The 21,684-nt window shown below is 47.2% G+C and overlaps 1 long non-coding RNA gene across 1 annotated transcript; it reads left to right on the top strand.

The window, feature by feature from the left end:
* The first annotated feature begins 747 nt into the window (after nt 1–747).
* Nucleotides 748–4,181, top strand: LOC135182234 (uncharacterized). Its single transcript, XR_010305114.1, has 2 exons — nt 748–889; nt 3,942–4,181. It is a non-coding gene; the product is annotated as an uncharacterized LOC135182234 (long non-coding RNA).
* Nucleotides 4,182–21,684: the final 17,503 nt, after the last annotated feature.

Genomic DNA, 21,684 nt, shown 5'->3' with positions numbered 1-21,684 from the left:
AGAGTCTCCACCCACGGAGACCATCTCAAGGCTATTTGTGCATACTGAGACAAGTGCTGTGTTGAAGAAAAGGCTCAGCTAAAGTCTTTAGGACCTCCAAATGGAGGCAGCAGAATCATATTTCTGATTAGTATCACAATGTGATAGTAACCATCATGAGGGAAAAGAGAAAAGCTCTAGCAGAGGAAGAAGCTTAGATCTCCAAGGTCATATTCTCAGTCATTCCTAAGCTCAGTCATTATGCTTTACTTTCTCTCATCAGTGGTATTGTTGAGGCAGTGCAGAGGTATTAACCCCCTAATATTTTGGACAGGCACAAAGACAGAGGTGAACTGCTTTAGCAGGGGTGGGAACATGATTTGCAAGTTTTGACATCCTGCCTGATGTTTCATCTGTGAGCTTGTGCCTGCCAGGCTGACAAGCAACACATGGATTTGGAGCCTCATGTTCAGGCTCTGGGAGCAGAGAGCAAGACAACAGAAAAGAAAAACCCAAACCAAGAGCCTAGGTGAAGTCTCAGCTCTGCCTGTGAAGGCTGGAGTCTTGCTGAATTTGTCAGTCATGACATCACTCTCAGTTTAACTCAATCAGCCTCCCTGCTTCTAGTTAATGACTTTGCTTGCTGGGCTGATCTAGAAGGAAATTGGGAGTCTCACCTGGGTCTGAGGCTAATCATAGGTCTCAGCTGAGGGCATCTTCACATGCCTACAAGGAAAGGAGCTTGGGTGAGTGGGTGGGATGATGATGAAATGCTTGTTGCTAGCTGGACAGGTGATTTGAGTGTGGGTATCTTTAGAGAGTGATCAAAGAGGGTGACTATAACTATGAGCAACTGGCCTGTGTAGTGGGGTGCTCTGAGTAAGGAGTCTCCAGCAGCTTCTGTGCTGGGGTGAGTATGATTAACATGGTTGAAATTTGCTTTGGGGTTTTTTTTTGGTGTGTTTTGTTTGGTTGGATAGGCTTGGGGCTTTTACAGGGTTTTTTTTGTCTGCTTGGTCTTTGTTTGGGTTTTGAGCCCTCCCTCTCCTCTCTTTTTTCTTCGTTGAAAGAGTGTCTATTCAGTGGTGAGAGAGGCTTGAGGCTGGTGGATAAAGACTGTTTGCTGGTACTGAGGCCCAAGTGGTGATGAATTCTGCATGGCTGGGAGGAAAGCGAGGTTCTCCTTGACGAGATGTCTGAGCTTAGGGTCCTTGTTGTATTTGGCCTTGCTCAGGGGGATACAGGACAGGTCCCTGGCTCAGTTCAGGTGGCTGTGCCTAGGCTGTGTCACAAAGCGTGACTCAGGGAATCGTGCTCCCTTCTGGACTGGTTGGTTGTTCTGTTTTGTTTTTCTCTCCTGGCATGGAGGAGAGGGCTTCCTTATTCTTCAGTGTCCAGATATAAAAATAAACCTCTACTCAAGTCTTTATTTCACTCTTCTCTGGATAAAAAAGGCTGTGCTCTGAACCATAAAGGGAGGCAAGGAGGAGCTTAGCCCCGGAGCTAGAGAGTTTCCTAGTACAGGGCACAGTCCAGATTTTTCCACGTGTGGGCTTGAGCCCAGACATCACCCTGACAACGTGTGGGGACATAAATACAAACAAAACTAATTTCCAGATGAGAGATGTATGCAATGTTTTCTTTCACTGGCGTTTATGCTTGCTTACTTGGCTGAAGCTTACAATCTTATTGTTGCTTATTGCAACAGGGTAGCGGGAGGATGCTAGGAACAGAGAAAGTGCCTGTTCAGCTGTGCCTGCATCCCAAGAGGGGTGTGAAGGCCATGGCAGCTACCTCAGGGAGGCCCTGTGCAATTTTCAGAGGGAGGCATGTCCTAGGAACCAGCCAGAACAGTCTTGTTGAAGCAAAACTTTTGGGGGCACCTGACTGACCTGTAACCATTTAGGAGCTCATTCCTCAAGCTGCGTCTGGGTAGGTTTAGACTGGATATAAGGAAGCATTTTTTTCCCAGCAAGAGTGGTCAGGCATTGGAATGGACTGCCCAGGGAGGGGATCAAGTCACCAGCCCTGGATGTGTTTAAATGTTGTTGGGATATGGTGCATGGGGATATAGTTTAGGGTGAACCTTGTAGAGTTGGGTTGTCAGTTGGACTTGGTGATCCTGAAGATCTCTTCCAACTTGAATGTTCTTGTGATTTGTGGCCCACCTTTTCTGTCTGTGCTGTGTAAGGTGCCCTCATAGATCCTGGTAGGGCTGCATGCTCAGGAACTGCAAGCAGTTCCCTGAGGAAAGGGAAGTTTTGCATTTTCTCTTCTTCCACTTGCTTATGTTATTCCTGATTTATCTTTAATGTGAATTTTTGGCTAGGAGAATTCCCAAGCAGCCTTATCTCAGAGGGATCAAGGTTAGTTTTGGCTGCAGAATCCCTCAGGTTTCCTGTGGGGGAAGAAGGAGAGATACTGTCTTATATTGGTGCCAACATCTTATTCCCTTCTGCATTGTGTGCCTTAGTCATGAAGCTACATGGCCTGTTTCTGATCTGCTCTGAAGCTGAGCCTATGAAAGCAGCATCTCAAGCTCTTTTTCATATTAGAAGATAAAACAATCACTTTTTACATGTCTGTTCATGTGTATATATTTATTCTCACAGATAGTATTTCTTAGAGCAGCATATGTTTGTATTGGGATGCTTAGCCATGATTTTGTACTACAGCCTTTGGGAGTTCTGATCTCTCTGGAAACTGAATGCCTTGCTGGCTTATCTTTAGGGCAATATCAGGGAAGATGACAATGATACCAGCTTAAAACTGGTGAGAGGAGAAAAGGGCTAACTGATGCAGGGTGCCCTTCTGCACAGCTGTGTATCCTCTCCCATCCCCCACTTTTCATCTCTCAGAAAATCAGTCTGTGAATATAGTTTCATTACATTACAATAGCCAGTCTCTGATGTTGCATCTTTCCTGCACCTCTAATAGATCTAAAAGTAACTTAAATAAATCACTCAGATGAGGCAGTAAGCAAATAGGTTTGCCCACCTGTTTATTAGTAAGCACAGGAACCTATATTTCTATATTAGAACATGGCTCTGCATCTCCTCTGGGTATAAAAAGAAAAACACCTGGCAAAGAGCAAGGGCACTAAGGCAAGTACAAAGTTTCCACAGTAAACATGTTCGTGTTTGCTGAGCAAGTGTTGCCCTAGGAAGGAAAATGAGGTGAGCAGCTACTGCTGGCTTGTGGAGCCTCAGATTACCAAGCACAGAGAGAGAGCTCTCTGACAGCTGCAGGTCTGCATGCTGCAGTTAGATCGTACAGGAGGAGTAGTCAAGAGAAGGGACTTGCAGGCATCTTTCCCAGCCTCTCTCCATGCTGACTCTATCTGTGTAAAGTCCAAGTAGACTTCCTCCTTGGAGTCTGGCTTCAAAATGCAGCCAGGGGAGAGCACAACAGCAAAACTGAGCTTTGGTGTATTCGATTGGTTGGTTTGGAGGGTTGTTTTGTGTGCTTGTTTTAATATTTGCTTGGTTTGGTTTGGGTTTATTTTTCCTGGGTTTTACTGCTTGGAAGGTTGGTCCTTGGTCGATTGGTTCAGCACATGTCCTAGTCCTTAACCTTGCAGAAATATCTCTGCTGCATGGCAGAGCTGTCCCTTCCTAGCATCAGTGCAGAGGTAATTCAAGGTAATCCTTTCCTGGTTGGATTCAGTCATTCACTGGCAGAGCTGTAATATGGAGGTAAAGGACAAAAGAGGCACAGGGGGAAGGTGGAGGAAAAGTGTGTCCAAGGCATGCCAGAGCCTGGCATAGGGCACTTGGGAAGTGAAGATCAGGGTGTTCTGGTGGCTGGTGCTGTTTGTGTGCTCTGAGGTGAGAGCAGCTAAAAAAAACCCAACCATGTGAACGCATCCATCACCAGGGCTCCATTTCTTGCCTCCTCATTCCTGTTTGCAAGCTGTGCTGTGCAGCTCTGCTAGCCACACTACTATTTCTGTTCCCTCACAGGGTCAGCTGAAACATGCTGAACAAGAGCCAGAAGGATAACAAGAGGGGGGAAAAAAAAAACAAACCAAACCTGCTAACAGAAACGCAAGCAGTGTACTGTCTAACTGGGACATGTTAAGATGTGTGGCCAAATCTGGAGCTGTGTGGGTGGGTGCTTCAGGTCTTTCTATGCTGATTTCTAGCTCTGCAAGAGACCCAGCAGAGTCTGTTATAATTAAACAGTTTTGTGTGATGCTACGATGATGTCTCCCATCTGACTGTTTCCAGTAGCAGTGATGCAAAGGAGATGTCAGAATCATAGAATCAACCAGATTGGGAGAGACCTCCAAGATCAACCAGTCCAACCTAGCACCCAGCCCTAGCCAGTCAGCCAGACCATGGCACTAAGTGCCTCAGCCAGGCTTTGCTTCAACACCTCCAGGGACAGCGACTCCACCACCTCCCTGGGCAGCCCATTCCAATGCCAATCACTCTCTCTGACAACAACTTCCTCCTAACATCCAGCCTAGACCTCCCCTGGCACAACTTGAGACTGTGTCCCCTTGTTCTGTTGCTGGTTGCCTGGGAGAAGAGACCAACCCCACCTGGCTACAGCCTCCCTTCAGGTAATTGTAGACAGCAATGAGCTCTGCCCTGAGCCTCCTCTGCTGCAGGCTGCACACCCCCAGCTCCCTCAGCCTCTCCTCATAGTGTTTGTGTTCCAGGCCCCTTACCATCTTCATCACCCTTCTCTGGACACGTTCCAGTACCTCAACATCTCTCTTGAATTGAGGAGCCCAGAACTGGACACAGTACTCAAAGTGTGGCCTGACCAGTGCTGAGTACAGGGGCAGAATAACCTCCCTTGTCCTACTGGCCACACTGCTCCTGATGCAGGCCAGGATGCCATTGGCTCTCTTGGCCACCTGGGCATACTGCTGGCTCATGTTCAGCTACTCTCTACCAGTACCCCCAGGTCCCTCTCTGCCTGGCTGCTCTCCAGCCACTCTGTCCCTAGCCTGTAGTGCTGCTTGGGGTTGTTGTGGTCAAAGTGCAGAACCCTGCACTTGACCTTGTTATAAACCTCATCCCATTGGCCTCTGCCCACCCATCCAGCCTGTCCAGGTCCCTCTGCAGGGCTCTCTTACCTTCCAACAGATCCACACCTGCTCCTAGCTTGGTGTCATCTGCAAACTTACTGATGCTGGACTCAATCCCCTCGTCCAAATCATCAATAAAGGTATTGAACAGGACTGGGCCCAGCACTGATCCTTGGGGCACACCACCAGTGGCAGCTGCTAACTGGATGTGGCACCATTCACCACCAATCTCTGGACTCATCCTTCCAGCCAGTTCTTGATCCGTATCAGAGTGAATCTGTCCAAGCCATGAGCCGCCAGGTTCACACTAAAAATAATCTGGGCTGTGAGAGGTAGTTACGGTACTAGGGCTGGCTCCTCGAGCATTTGTATAGTTCTGGGTCCCTGGGTCGTCCCCCCCTCCATCAGTAGGGTCAATGAAGATGGTTTTAATTGAGCTGTTGGCATAATCATGTTTCACAGCTTTAGTTTGACTGTAAATGTGCTAAAGCTGAATGCTTGCATTCTTGCTGTGGTCTTAAGTCTGTGTGCGATGCTTGGGGGAAAGAGAATCGGAAGCGTTAGCGAGTGCTGTGATTCACTGATGTGTATGTCACTGTGTTTGGCTGCATGACCTGCATTTTCTGCCTGGGATTTGCTGTGGTTTTAATCAGGATCCCAACATTACATTTAATAAGCTCATAAATGGTAGTCAACTGTCATTTCTTCTGCGTGTTAAAAGCCTTGACTGGCCTGGAGAAAACCTGTGAAACAGATTTGCCGTCCCCTATCCCTCCTAGACAAACTCTGTCTTTGTATCAGGGCAGGAAATACTTGACCAATTAGTATCCTAGGAGCTTCTGGTTGCATCCAAATGTTTTGTGTCAGAAGCTAGTACCTGCAATGAGATTGCTGAAATATAAACTGAAGGCAAAGGAGTATTTCCAGGGCGGACAGAACCTTTCCTGGAGCCAGGATTGGTAGTGGGAAGTTCAAAGGTGGTTTTTTTTTTCCTCCTTGAGTTTTCATTAAAAGCTACATTCATTTGGGATGGGTGTTGTCAGAGACACATGGGATCTAGTCTGGCCATATCATAAGCCACAGGAAATTACTAAGAGCAATGGTCTGCTGAGGCCCTTTGGCATCCATCTACAGAAGATGTGTTGCTTCATGTTACTAAAGTAACCGAGTGAGGTCCTTAGTGTGTCCTTGTTCTGGTGGCCATAAAGTAGCCCCAGTTAATAGGTTGCTCCTGGCTGTCTACAGCTGCCATTTCATTGATGAAAAATAGCAGTTAATATTGAAAGCTGTGGAAAAAAAGTAGCCTGCCAGACTCTTGAAATAGCAGTGAGGGAGGCTAGACATGTTTAAGCAATAGTAGGGGACGGGTCACATAATTTTGCCGCAGTAATCTATTTCCATTTGGTTCTGCCTGCTGGGCTCAAGGCAAAGCATAACTTGTCCCTGGAACGGTTGTCCAAAGGACAGAATCTAATGAGGCTAAAAATGGATGGCAGTTGTTCTCCTTAGCTCTTAAAGTAATATAGAATGTTGTTGGATTGTGGAAATGATTAAAAAAACCATGCTTAGGGACAGGCATATTAAGCCATTACTTGATACAAAAGGTCAGAGGAAGCAGCTCTCTACCTAAGTACGTCGTGGCAGGATTCCTGGCAGGAAGCAGCTATCAGAGCCTGTCCTGCTGAGGAACTGAGCATCACCTGGGACATGTCTGAAAATTTCCCTGCTCTCCTGGTTCTGCAGTAAGTCCACAAGGCGACCGTTGGTACAAAGTGAGCTGCATGTTTTTAACCAAATAAGAGGATTTAGGTTAAATATTAACTTTTGGTCATTTCAACTCTGATAGCTTTGGCCTTCAGGTTGATCATTTAATGAGCTCCTTCCTGTTGCTACAGCAACTGCAACCCTGGAAGACCTTGATGTTCAAGTCAGCAAAAAAAAAAATTAAATAATTAAAACAAAGCTTGTCCTGAAATTTGCTTAGGGCTACTATTGATAAGTGTCTGTGCTCAGAGTCAATTGTTCAGGCAAACAAGGCTTGGAAAAGTACCATGGGGTCTAATGCAATCCTTGTGCAATCCCATCCTGATCCATTGGCTTTTGCACAACTGTTAAAAAAACAAAAGTCCTAACGAACCTCAAATTCTGTGCCCTGCTTTGGCAGGCACTGACCCATTCTGTGCTGCTGCTTTCAGAAAGCAAACGGACTTGTTTGCTCTTCTTGCTGAGCTATCACCGAACGCAATGTAATTCTGGCCCGCCAATGTGTGTGCCCTCAACGTGCTGTGTACCGGTGCAGCATCTGAGGTGTGATACAAACTGACTTCTGGAAAGCCAAGGTTTAGCTGTGTCCCTTTCCAGCCTGTGCATTTGCACATGATAGATCTCAGCTGCTTCTTTTCTGTCCCTTTTCAAGCACAGCTTCTGACTTTCGGAAAGCCAATGTTTATCTGTGTCTCTTTCCAGCCTGTGCACTTGCATGTGCCAGATCTCAGCTGATTCTTTTCTGTCCCTTTCAAATACAGCTTCTGGCTAGAAGGATCTTTCTTCTTGGACCTTATCCAGACTTAAGGCAATAAAAATTTCCCCTGAAATGCTTCTATTTTACAAACTGGTTCTGGGATGACTTCCTAGGCACTGTAAATCCACAGCACTGTGTTGAAGTCAATGCCCTTATGCCATTTAACGTCAGAAGAGGGAGGAATAATAAACTCCACTAGTACAGGCTGGGAGGTGATCTGCTGGAAAGCAGCCCTGTGGAGAGGGACTTGGGGGTCCTGTTGGATTACAAGTTAGCTGTGGCACAGCAGTGTGCCCTTGTGGCCAAGAAAGCCAGTGGGATCCTGGGGTGTATTAGGAAGAGTGTGTCCAGCAGATCAAGGGAGGTTCTCCTCTCCCTCTACTCTGTCCTGGTGAGACCTCATCTTGAACACTGTGTTCAGTTTTGGGCTCCTCAGTTGGAGAGGGACAGGGATCTGCTGGAGAGGGTCCAGCAGAGGGCTACAAGGATGATTAGGGGACTGGAGGGCATGGCTGATGAGGAGAGGCTGAGGGACCTGGGGCTGCTTAGTCTGGAGAAGAGAAGACTGAGAGGGAATCTGATAAATCTTTCTAAATATCTGAAGGCTGCCAGGAGAGGGGAGACAGGCTCTGCTCACTGCTCCCTGGGATAGGACAAGGAGCAATGGGTGTAAGTTGCAGCAAAAGAGGTTCTGCCTCAACACAAGGGGGAACTTCTTTACTGTAGGGGTTCCAGAGCACTGGAACAGGCTCCCCAGAGAGGTTGTGGAGTCTCCTTCTCTGGAGACTTTCAAAGCCTGTCTGGATGTGTTCCTCTGTGATCTGTGTTAGATAGGATTGTCCTGCTCTGTCAGGGGGGTTGAACTTGATGATCTCCTTGGGTCCCAACCCTAACATCCTGTGAGCCTGTAAAGAGGGTCTGGCCAGTTATTTTTTGCAGCAGTAGAAACCTCCTCAGTTCTGTTTACTTTCCTGGATGTTAATCTTAACACTGCTGTTTGAGTTCACACTAACTTTCAAGGACAAGATTTTTTTGTGTGTCTGGGCAATTGCATCTCTGCCTCTGATACAAGCAGAGATCCAGAATGAGACTGTGAGTGCTCCTTGTATTTTTCCTTCCTGGTAGAATGCTCTCTTTCTCTCTCTCTCTTATAGAGGTATAAATATTTTACTGAAAGGTAGGGCTACAGATGTATAGTTGAGTGTTCATCAAAGCTGCTGTTATCTTTTGGTGCAGCCTCGAGGGCATTTTGAGTCACATTACACAATTGTTTTTAAACATAAAACTTTATGGCTTGATTTAAAGTGCAGCTGGCAGGAAATGTGTTGTTTTCCTCTCTGGAAACCTTCAAATGTAGTCCTGCTCATTGCTGAGATGGGCTGATGGCTCCCAGACTGGAAAGCAGAAGCAGTCCATTGAAATTAGCTAAAGCCCCAGTAATTTGGCTGCTCTTGGAGAAGCTGAGGCATGTTTAGATTCAGTCTGAACCTGACTCATGAATCTCCTGTATCAGGGTTGATGGCCTGGCCAACAGTACTTTGCTACTTCATGTTTTCTCTTCCTGCTCTGGGTCTGGAAAGTACACTATGGACCTGAGATAACAACGATCTTACAGAGCTGTCATCCTGATGCCATTCCAGGGAACTGTTACAATTTCTGCAAGTTTGCATTTTTGGGCAAAATAACATTTAAATATTTAAATAACATTGAACTGTATCAGCAGCAGTGTAGCCAATAGGATAAGGGAGGTTGTTCTTCCCCTGTACTCAGCACTGGTCAGGCCACACCTTGAGTGCTGTGTCCAGTTCTGGGCTCCTCAATTCAAGAGAGATGTTGAGGTGCTGGAAGGTGTCCAGAGAACGGCAACAAAGCTGGTGAGGGGCCTGGAGCACAGCCCTGTGAGGAGAGGCTGAGGGAGCTGGGGGTATGCAGCCTGCAGAAGAGGAGGCTCAGGGCAGAGCTCATTGCTGTCTACAACCACCTGAAGGGAGGTTGTAGCCAGGTGGGGTTGGTCTCTTCTCTCAGGCAACCAACAAGGGGACACAGTCTCAGGTTGTGCCAGGGGAGGTCTAGGCTGGATGTTAGGAGGAAGTTTTTGCCAGAGAGAGTGATTGGTATTGGAATGGGCTGCCCAGGGAGAGGTGGTGGAGTCACCGTGCCTGGAGGTGTTCAAGCAAAGCCTGGATGAGGCACTTAGTGCCCTGGTCTGGTTGACTGGCTAGGGCTGGGTGCTAGGTTGGCCTGGTTGATCTTGGAGGTCTCTTCCTACCTGGCTGATTCTATGATTTTTTTTGGTCAAAAGCCTTCAGACTGTTTCTCATCCAAAGATTGCTGAAGTCAATGAAAAGCAAACCAACAAAAAGTCAAGGAAGCTTTAATTATTAGCAACAACAGAAGAATAAAAACATAATCACATCAAGAATTTTCTCTCTTGACAGAGGTTTATGCTGACTTCGCTGCCCCTGCGGTGACAAAAAGTGGGAATGGGGCTATTGGATGAAGAACTTTCCCTTAGTTTGAAAAATGGACAGATATGTGTTGGTACAAATTCACTATGATACCTCCTTGGCTTTTTATTTTGTTGTTGTTGTCTTTTAAATAAGCCAAACAAAACTAACCTCTCAAGCAGCATCATAGCTCTTTCTTCCTCCCTTGAAACTTTTGGCTGAGAGAGCATCAAAGGTTTTGAAGAGGGCTGGCAGAATCATAAAATGGTAGAATCAACCAGGTTGGAAGAGACCTCCAAGATCATCCAGGCCAACCTAGCACCCAGCCTTGTCCAATCAACCAGACCATGGCGCTAAGTGCCTCAGCCATGCTTTGCTTGAACATCTCCACAGGGACGGTGCCTCCACCACCTCCCTGGGCAGCCCATTCCAATGCCAATCACTCTCTCTGGCAAAAACTTCCTCCTAACATCCAGCCTAGACCTCCCCTGGCACAATTTGAGACTGTGTTCCCTTGTTCTGTTGCTGGTTGCCTGGCAGAAGAGACCAACCCCACCTGGCTACAGCTTCCCTTCAGGTAGTTGTAGACAGCAATGAGCTCTGCCCTGAGCCTCCTCTTCTGCAGGCTGCACACCCCCAGCTCCCTTAGCCTCTCCTCACAGGGCTGTGCTCCAGGCCCCTCACCAGCTTTGTTGCCCTTCTCTGGACATCTTCCAGTATCTCAACATCTCTCTCAAATTGAGGGGCCCAGAACTGGACTCAGTAATTTAAGAGGCAACAGGTTTAATTTAGAAATTTAAGAGGCAACAGTTGCAGCATCACAGGTTTGGGGTTAAAATTATACAGTTAAGAATGGAAGACAGTAAAAGACAAATTAAATCACCCCTCCACCTAACTTCTTCCATGGGCATGCATGCAGACAGACACACACACACAAACATCTGATGAGCTGTTTGCCTGGAAGTTACTCAAGTTTTAGAGTGATCCAGTTTCCTTGGGAAGAAGAAGAAAGTAAAGCTGCCAACTTCATGCATCAAGTGGAAGAATAATTCTGAACTAAGAGAAAAGCTTCCAAGTCTTCAGCTGGTGAATTATTTATCTGCTGACATAGAACAATACGCACTTTGTAGAGCCCTGATGTGTGTGGCATTAGAAAGCAAGAGGGCGTGGAGTTGAACAATTACACCTTTTTTCTCTCTTTCTCTTCCCCTCCCTCCCCCCCTTTTTTCATGGGGAATCACTCTCTCCCTCCACAGACTTAAAATCTGTAATTAGCCACAAGAGAATCCGAATGTCTCTGGCAGCAACTTTTGAGGTGTTTGATTATGTTACTAGGACCAAAGAATGTTGCTGGCAAAAGTTTTCAGCATCAAAGCCCTCGGATTATCTGTCAGTCCTCAGGACAACTCCAGCAGAGTGTCCCACAGGACCTCAATCAGTGTGCTCTACTTGCTTTATAACTTTTCCCCTTGTGTTCTCTTACTGCTTTGGCTCTTCACTTTGACTGCAAGCCCTTGTTGCAAGAATCTTGTCTCCAGTAATGCCTGTAAAACACCTTTAGCCACTGTCCTGCTGGGAGCATAGCAGAACCATGGTTTGTTTCTCAGTAGAGAAGAGCCATCTTTGAAAGAGACTCTTTGTCCCAGGATTGCCAAAAACTGGCCCTGAAGCTGAGGTCACAAGCCAGAGGCCTGACTGAAGGCAGTTGCCTTCTGGGCTTTCATAGCCTGAAGCCCTTTCTGAGGAGAACTGGGTTCATTTCAGCTACCTGACCTATCATGATTTTGCAACATCACCATAATATAAAGTCTATATGACTAGCACCAGGTATCTAGAGGTGAAAAGACTTTGTATCTCATCACCCTTGAGTCAGCTTTTAATTACTTTAATCTTTACTGAAGGTAAGGTTTTCTGTGAACTAATTGCACTATTGTCCGTGATCAGAAAACTGGTATTGCTCTCTCCAGCACCTCTGGAGCAGGTAAGATGCTGCTGCATGAATTTCCAGAGGTAGGTCCTTATACTATCCTGTAAAAACCACTCACCCTGCAGATTTCCTCTGCAGGTTGTAAACTCGGGTCGTAAAACATAACAAAACCACTTCAGAAGTCTTTAGGAGTGTTAACCATGACCATCTCCTGATGAGAACAGGTGCACATGCCTGGGAGTAAAACTTCTGCTTGGAAATCCAGCCAGTGACATCTGCCTGCTATGCTGAGTCTCACTGGGCAGGGTCAGTGCTCAGGAGAGAGTGGCTGCCTCTGCAGCTGGTCTTGCAGGTCAGGGCCAGGGCATGTTGCTTTGCTGACCTGTTGGGGAGATCAATACAGGACTTCAGTCTCCAGCACTTCAGTGCCTTTCATTGGAACATCCTCGTGTGCATTTAACATGTGAACAAAATCCAGGTGCATCTTAAGTTCCCATTTAGGACAGCAGGTGTGTTTTGCCCAGGGTGCTTGAATGTAGTGGTTCCTGTCTGGTTGCAGTGCCTTTGTTCCTGAAAGTGATGTGTTTTGGTGCATATCCCTCAAAACCCAAAATACAGAAGTCAACTCAGTTGTGGAATTGTTTCAGTTGGAGAAGACCTCAAAGATCATCAATTCCAACTATCAACCAAAGACCACTATGGCCACTAAACCATGTTCTGGAGTGCTGTGTCCACACATGTCTTTAGTGTTTATAGATATGTAAGGGGTGAGTGCCAAGAGGATAGAGCCAGACTCTGCTGGGTAATGCCCAGTGACAGGACAAGGGGCAATGGGTGGAAGCTGAGGTATAGGAGGTTCCATGTGAACCTGAGGAGGAATTTGTTTTCCCTGTGAGGGTGACAGAACACTGGAACAGACTGCCCAGAGGGGTTGTGGAGTCTCCCTCTCTGGAGATATTCAAGAACCGTCTGGATGCATTCCAGTGTGATCTGCTCTAGGTGATCCTGCTGTGGCAGGAGGGCTGCACCAGATTATCTTTCAAGGTCCCATCCAGCCTCTGACATTCTATGATCCCCAGGAATGGTGACTCCACCAACTCCCTGGGCAACTTTATTCCGATGCCTTACGGCTCCTTCAGCAAAGAAATTCTTCATAAGGTTCAGTCCAGGCACAACTCCAGACCTTTTGTTCTATCAGTGAAAGGAAAATCAGGGATGTGAGGTTCCATCCTACCTTCTAGTCTGAACTAACTCGATGTGGCAGTTTCCAGAGAGCTGAGGAGGAAACACAAGGCAGTTCTTACTGTGGATTGCAAGAAGCCACCGTCAGCTCTTGCAGTGTCATTCAGAGCAGGAGCAAGCTTTGTGAAAGTGCAAGACAAATGTGATTTGGTGTTGATTTTGGGGGTTGTTTGTTGGTTTGGGGGTTTTATTTTGTCCCCTCTCCTTGATCTAATGTGAAGGCTTGTTCTGATTAGTCTGGAGGTTTATTGGTGATGATTTGGCTAGACTTTCTTGTGTTTAACAGTGTAAGAGTTCAGTTCTGGTTATGCTAAGCAGCTAAGTCTCTTCTATCAGGCTCAGCTCTCTTCCTTGGCTGTTGTTTTCCAAAGGAGCATTGATTGTCATTAGAGATGATTGCCACTTTTGATTTTTGATAAAGGTGTTATAAACCCACAGTTTTATCTTGTGATAGCAGCTCCAGCAAAGGGAGAAACCACAGGCAAGAAACTTTACACTGTTGGCTGCACTTAGTCAACCAGCTTGATACAATAAAAGAGTTCACAAATGTCTCCTTTCAGAGCTTTGCTTCCTTGTTTCAGGATTGCAAAGACCTGCAAAAGCCTCTGCAAATATTTAATCTCCACTTGTAATGTGACTGAATGGGAGGACCATTCACAATCTTCATTACCTTCACTGTCCTGGGCAGGGGTTGCCAAAGTTGCTCTTTGCCTTCACTTTCTTTGAGCTTACACAATTTTGCTGTTAAGCACATTGCAGAACAGCCTGGCAACTGATGAAATACCTTGCAGAGATGACAGGACCTGGTGTAGATCTTTACACTGTGCTCTCACAGGAGAGAGAGCTTCACATTGTAATGGGACAGCATCTGTCAGGAAGCTTCCGAGTTTGTGAGTGGTACACTCATGGTACAATGTCATGTTCTGGTATATTGAACAGGTAAAACTCCTCTGACCTTTCACTGAGTTCAGGTTTGCATTGAGAAAGGTTGTTCATGCAGGCACTGGAATGTTTTCTCCTGAGACCCTTCCATCCTTATAGATTTGGGATGCCATTACTGCAGGGGCATTTTGTAGTCTCTGTTGAGAGTAGTGTGAGCAGCATGTCAAGTGGATGTAATGTGAGGATGTGTGGCTTGCTGACACTGTGGAAGACCTCTTGCCCCTGGAAAGTTTTCTATGGCCAGACCTCTTTTGCTCAAAGCAGGCTTGTCAGCATTGTGCCCATGCTTGTGCTGCACTGGCAGGACCAGCTCTGCAGCAGAAGAGATGTGTGCAAGAGTGCAGCTGAACGTTGACTCTGGCTTTCTGTGGTTGTGCTGCTTCTTAGTCTCTGGTCCTCCCGAGCCCTTTCATAGGTGCCAAGGTGAAAAGCAGCATTTCACCTTGGAGATGTGTGTCTTGAGGAAGGAGAAGTGAACAGCTTCAGCAACAGGGGTTTGTAGAAAGGGCTATGCTCCAACCTTGCCCAGTTGGTGACATTCCCCCTTGGTGAAAGTGGGCACAGAAGAGTTTGAACTTGATGTTTTCCCTTGTGTTGGTTTTTATCACTGCTGTAAGTCATCATTTTGTGAATGCTGGGAGATGGGGTTTGTTCTCCTCCTGACTGCAGGTTACAGTGTGCTGGAAGGTGGTCATGCAGGAGCTTTGCCCTCAGTGAAAGAGGGACAGAGGTTGTCTGGTTTGGCCTGTGTGCTCTGGTAAAGAGGTGCTCTGTTCTGCATTAATTTAAAGTACAACTAAATTGTTGGCAATGAAACGGTTCAGTGCTTGCTGCAAGTTGTCTATGTATGCTTAAAGCAACATAAGTAGCTGCCTGGTGTGCACCTTGAGTTGTCTTCTTTATCACAGTATCACACAGTATCATCAAGGTTGGAAGAGACCTCATAGATCATCAAGTCCAACCCTTTACCACAGAGCTCAAGTGGAGTGAGGGTGCAGGTACCCAACTCCTAAAGAGAGACTGAATGGAGAGGAAATACTTCCTTTTTGCCTTGGATTCTTTCCCTAATTTCTTTCCTGTCCAATAATCTCAATCTCTTCCTAATGCCTCTGTTGCCAGCTTCCTCTGTGCCAAAAGCCAGTCATGCAGCCTGGCATCAGTGGCTGGTTTCCCTGCACAGAAATGGGCCACTAAAGCTATGGCTGCACCTGCCAGCATGGCTCTCTCCTGGGAGCAGCATGTGCCCCTCAGCAGACCTTGCACCTCTTCCAGGAGCCACATGGGTCATAGCATTAAGTGAATTTGTTGTGAGTGCTGTGGCAATGCCAGAGCTTGTCAAATCCAGATAACCTCAGTTCTCTGAACTTGGAGGACAGTGCAGACCTTCCTGGGCTGAGAACCGGTAGGAATCTCATTCCCAATCAGTATAAAAGCAAGCAGGTTTTTGTGCCTCCAAGCTGCTGAACTTTGGCAATCTCAGCCTTTAATTTTTGTTGGGGTGTGTGTGCCTGTTCCCCCAAGCGGAGCAGTGCCCTGCAACAGCTGATAGAGTTCACTGAACTGGAAATCTGACCCTCTGCAACTCTTTTTTGGACCCTGTAACTGCTTAGCAAGTCTTCCATTTTAACCAGAGCACTCATGTGGCATAGTTTTAATCCTTCACTGCTTCTAAAGAATGGTGATTTAAAGTAACATCCCTGGCCTCAGAGGAGTTGGTGGGAATTTTGAAGTGACTTCAGCCAGGGCCACTGCTTCACCTCTCACACCCACACAAGGGCACTGAGTGGACCCAGGTGAGCACTCTCCCTGCAAAATAAAGCAAGGAAGAATGTGGAGAGGAGGAAATCAGGGTGCTGATCTGTGCTTCTGCCAAGGAGAGAAACATGTACTTTCCATGCCCCCCACACATGGTCTCTCCTTGCTCAGCATCAAGACCACAACATACCAACCACTTCTGTGAGAAAGCAAAATATGCAAGCAAATAGCAGCAGCCTTTAGCTCCAAACATGTCTCAGTTGGTTGCTCCTCTTGTTTTCTTATCAGAGGAGCGGTTCAGCTAAGGGAAAGGTGATTGAACCATTACCAGAGGGGAAAAAAACACCTATTAAAAGTGAAATAATTCAAAATACTGGAAATGGCTCCCTTGTGTAAGAGCAACTGTTTGCCTTGGCTGCTGACCTTCTGTCCATACCAATCCTTTCTCTTCTCTGCTGCTGGAAAAACCATGTTCAAGAGCTTAAATGTGATTCCTGACCCAAAGGGAAGTAGAGCTGGACACTGTCCTTGTCCATACCTACCAACACCTGGGTTAGCTGGGAGAAACAGTGAGCAGTGACAGGACACTTGAACCAGATGCAAAGATCTGGAGGCTGTGAAAACACTGAAGGAAGGGAAGGAAATGGGATGTTAGCCCAGAGCTAGAATCATAGAATCAGTCAGGGTTGGAAGGGACCACAAGGATCAGCCAGTTCCAACCCCTCTGCTGTGGGCAGGGACACCCTACCCTAGAGCAGGCTGCCCACAGCCTCATCCAGCCTGACCTTAAACACCTCCAGCCATGGGGCCTCAACCCATTCCAGCCTCTCACCACTCTCATGCTCAACAACTTCCTCCTCACCTCCACTCTCAATCTCCCCACCTTCATCTTTACTCCATTCCCCCTAGTCCTGTCACTCTCTGAGAGCCTAAAAAGTCCCTCCTCAACTTTTTTTTGTAGGCCCCCTTCAGATACTGAAAGGCCACAAGAAGGTCACCTGGGAGTCTCCTCTTCCCCAGCCTGCACAGCTCCAACTCTTTCAGTCTGTCCTCATAGCAGAGCTGCTGCAGCCCTCTGAGCATCCTCGTAGCCCTGCTTTGGACACACTCCAGCATCTCCACATCCCTCTTGTAATGGGGGCTCCAGAACTGGATGCAGTACTCTAGCTGAGCACTAGGAGTAAAAAGCTTCAGCTGAGTAAGGGAAACTGTAAATTTCCATGTCAGAATACATTTCCTAACAGTGATTTCTGTCAAGCTGTTGGATAATCCCGAAGGGAAGGGGTGGAAATCTCATACATAGAGAGATTTCTCAAATTAGGTTTGGATGAAGGCAGCAGAGACTACATGCATACTCACCAAAAAAAAATCCCCTAGCTGAACTAGATAATCTGGGAGTCTTTTCCCATCTCTAAAATATGATTTATGCTCTAAACAGTGCCAGACCCTGCAAACTAATTTGCTGTACCAAAAATGACTCAAACACGATTGCATTATATTTTCATACCCCTCATGATGTTAAACATGTGGTTTGCCAGGAAGAGTTGGAGTATCCAGGACACACTTTGCTGTGAATGGATCTTGTGAGCTATAATTGCTAGGCAGTAAATTCATACAAGTGGGAAATGCCTCGGGTCTTGTGCTGGATAATAGGAAAGGACAGAAAGTGACTGCTCTGGGGGCTTGCATTTTTGTGTGAACTTGGAAGGAATTAGAACACCAATGATGCTTTTAAAGAGCCAAGCTAGAGCAGAGGACACAAAATTCTTCCTTACATTGACCATTTAAAAAATATGTATATATTTGCACAGCTATTTTTCGGGGGAATGAAGCTGTTACAGGGGAAGCTGCTTTTAATTACACAGACAGATGCAAGGGATGAATAAATGCAACTTGATCATGAGCTCATGCAAGGATCTTTAGCAGTCTTTGCCTGGACTGCTTGTGTTGAGCAGGATCAGACCTGCAGATGAGAACCCTTGTTCTCACCACAGCACTCTAGGAAACTGCCAGGAGTAAGACATTTTTTCTTGTGGCAGGCTCCATCTGTGCACCAGCACACCTCAGTCATATTTTGTGGTGGGTAGAGAATCACAGAATCAGCCAGGTTGGAAGAGACCTCCAAGAGCATCCAGTCCAACCTAGCACCCAGCCCTAGCCAGTCAACCAGACCATGGCACTAAGTGCCTCAGCCAGGCTTTGCTTGAACACCTCCAGGGACAGCAACTCCACCACCTCCCTGGGCAGCCCATTCCAATGCCAATCACTCTCTCTCCCAGCAACTTCCTCCTAACACCCAGCCTAGACCTCCCCTGGCACAACTTGAGACTGTGTCCCCTTGTTCTGTTGCTGCTTGCCTGGCAGAAGAGACCAACCCCCACCTGGCTACAACCTCCCTTCAGGTAGTTGTAGACAGCAATGAGGTCTGCCCTGAGCCTCCTCTTCTGCAGGCTGCACACCCCCAGCTCCCTCAGCCTCTCCTCACAGGGCTGTGCTCCAGGCCTCTCACCAGCTTTGTTGCCCTTCTCTGGACACCTTCCAGCACCTCAACATCTCTCTTGAACTGAGGGGCCCAGAACTGGACACAGCACTCAAGGTGTGGGAGGTCTTGAGGAACAACCAAACTAACAACCCCAAGCTGTGTGGTGCAGCAGACAGGCTGGAGGGCAGGGATGCCAGCCAGAGGGACCTGACAGGCCAGAGAGGTGAGCACAAGCTAATCTCATGAGGGTCGACAAGACCAAGTGCAAGGTCCTGCATCTGGGTTGAGGCAATGCCAGGCACAAATCCAGGCTGGGCAGTGAGTGGCTGGCGAGCAGCCCTGAGGAGAGGGACCTGGGGGTGCTGGTGGATGAGAAGCTCAGCACGAGCCGGCAGTGTGCACCTGCGGCCTGGAGGCCCAACCAGGGCCTGGGCTGCACCAGAAGCGTGGCCAGCAGGGCGAGGGAGAGGATTCTCCTCCTCTGCTCTGCAGTACTGCATCCACTTCTGGAGCCCTCATTACAAGAAGGATGTGGAGATGCTGGAGTGTGTCCAGAGCAGGACCATGAGGATGCTCAGAGAGCTACAGCAGCTCTGCTGAAAGAGTTGGGGCTGTGCATTGTGGAGAAGAGGAGGCTCTGAGGTGACCTTCTTGTGGCCTTTCGGTATCTGAAGGGAGCCTACAAAAAAGCTGGGGAGGGACTTTTTAGGCTCTCAGGAGTGACAGGACTGGGGGGAATGGAGCAAAGCTGGAGGTGGGGAGATTCAGGCTGGATGTGAGGAGGAAGTTGTTGAGCATGAGAGTGGTGAGAGCCTGGAATGGGTTCCCCAAGGAGGTGGTTGAGGCCTCGTCCTTGGAGGTGTTTAAGGCCAGGCTGGATGAGGCTGTGGGCAGCCTGCTCTAGGGTAGGGTGTCCCTGCCCATGGCAAGGGGGTTGGAACTGGCTGATCCTTGTGGTCCCTTCTGCCCCTGACTGGTTCTGATTCTAGCTATGGGCTTTGGGGAATAACCAAGTTAACTGTGGTTCCTTGCACTTGTTGGCATTTCTTCCTGCTTCCAACGGGGTATGTGACTGGAGAACGTGACTAGGTGTATGTCTGGTCAATCTCCTGTCACCATTCTGGGGGAGAGTGCAGCTATTTCAAGTGGGTTTGCTACCAATCAGGACAGTGATTGCTACCAGTGGTAACTGATTGATTATAATGCTCAGAAAGGCTTTCATATTGTTACAGAGACACTGGAAAGAAAGTTTCTCTTGCCTAAAAGAGTCTAAAATCCAAAGTTGGATGTGGCTTTGTCAACTTATGACAATTTTAGGCACAGATCACAACAGTACCAAACCTCCACTGGGTTTACCACCTCACTGAAGGCAGCAGGAGTAAGCTTAAGCTCCTACAATCCATGTTTCTTGATTCAGTTTCTTTAAGTATTATTTTCCTCTCCTTATTTAATAGAGAATGCAGAGTGTCAGCAGGCAAGTCACAGCTCCGTCCTCATATATATGTGTGTGTATCATACAGACATGAAAAAGAAGCTTTTTGCTGTCCAAACTCACCATTTGCTGTCCAAACTCACCATTTGCTGTCCAAACTCACTCATGGGGCTGCAAGGGGACAGTGATCTAGCATTGGTGAGGAGGACAAAACCAAACTCATCAGAGGAAGGATGTTCACTTGTGCATTGAATGAATTGTGCCAAACCCCAGCCTTTAACTTCTTGCCATAAAAAGCCATGGTTTCTACAGGGGGTCACCCCTCCCCTCCTCTGCCTTCAACTGAATTGAGGGGAAAGTCTTATCATAGAACCATTACATTTGGAAAAGTCCCTTAAGGTCATCAAGTCCAACCATTAACCTAACACTATCAAGTGTCCACCACTAAACCATGTCCCTACATGCCATGGCTACACATTAAGAGGGGAAAAAAATGCAGTCTTGAGCTAAAAACTCTTAAGAGATGGAGGTCTTCTCCTAAGTCAGAGTTCTCAATCTGACCCTGAAAACAGCAGCTCCAACCCTTATGAGGTTGGGCCTTCTTGCTCTGTTTAATATCACTGACAACTCTGTGTAGGAGGATTGTTTCTGGCATGTACAGGAATACTCACGAAGCATTGCTCTGCAGATTAAAACATGCAGAACAAACTATCAGCTCCTGAGCCCTCCATCTTGTGGGGAAATCTGCCCAGCTAGGACAGCCAGAGAGAGGTGAGAAGGGGAGAATTCAGAAAGCAGCCACTGTCCTGTGGCTTTTAAGACCACTTTGTAAAAGACTGGCTCAAACTGCTCAATATGAGCAAGACTGTGTGACCATCCCAGTGCTCTCTGATGTGGGAGCCACTGGCATGGTTTCCTCGTGTCTCCATGACAGTAAGCCAGGTTGTGAAGGAGCTTGTAAGTGCTCCCTTGTAAGGGTGAAAAACAAAAAGGTGACCTAGCTGTTGGAGGAAAAGACAGGCTCCTGCCCTCAGGCTGGGCACTGAGCATGCCATCTGGTTGTTAAAATTACAGCTGGGTCCCAGGCTGGCCAGGTTCCCTCTTTCTCTGAACTAGACCTGACTCTGGGGGAAATGCTGGTTGCATCTGGCTTTCAAGTGCCTCTTTCCTCCTCTTTCCCCTGTTCCCTCTAGTTCAGATGCCCAAGTCCCTTCCTGTGTGGCAAGGATGCCCTTCAGAGATGGTTGGTGTTATTCTGATAGGCTTGCTGATTCCAGTCTTGTCTTGTTCTGTATCCCCAACTTTATCCCCCATGCTTTCTCCCACACTGCTCTCTGTAGTTCACACAGTCAGTACAGAGCCTCCTTTCCCTTGTTGCACTTCTGTTTAAAATCTTCCCCTTCACACAAGTTCTTCCTTTGCTGGTGTCCTCACAAATGATACTTGAGCTGCTGTTCTGAGCAAGCAAGATGTGCCCTTACCTTTTGGTAATGACTTTTGGCCAGTTCCAAGAGCTTTCTCAAAGAACTTGAGTGTGCTCAGAAATGTATAAACAGGAGGTGCAGAACACTTCAACCTCATAGGAATGGTAGGGAAGAATAACTAGGCTATGCCTCAGCTTAGTCCTGTGCCATGAGGCACTGGGCAGACCCCTAACCTCCCTTCCTACCTTTGTGATGGTTATACTATGCAGCCCACTTCAAATTAGAGTGGGGACCCCTTAATTCCTTTCACAATTTCAGCAAAATTTGAGTTTTATCACAGTTCCTAACCCACCATTTATCTCACAGCATTTGATCACTGACTTCTTTCCTTTGCCTTGATGCTTTTTCTTTCCAATTCCTGCTGTGACTGTCCCAGCAGTACCATTTTGTCAGTCTATATATCGTGTTGGCTGGAATCATAAGATCTCTGGA

Source organism: Pogoniulus pusillus, chromosome 16 (genome assembly GCF_015220805.1).
Source record: "Pogoniulus pusillus isolate bPogPus1 chromosome 16, bPogPus1.pri, whole genome shotgun sequence".
NCBI classification, from domain to species: Eukaryota; Metazoa; Chordata; class Aves; order Piciformes; family Lybiidae; genus Pogoniulus; species Pogoniulus pusillus.
The sequence above is the reverse complement of the archived record's forward strand: the minus strand, read 5'-3'. Positions and strand labels throughout refer to the sequence as shown.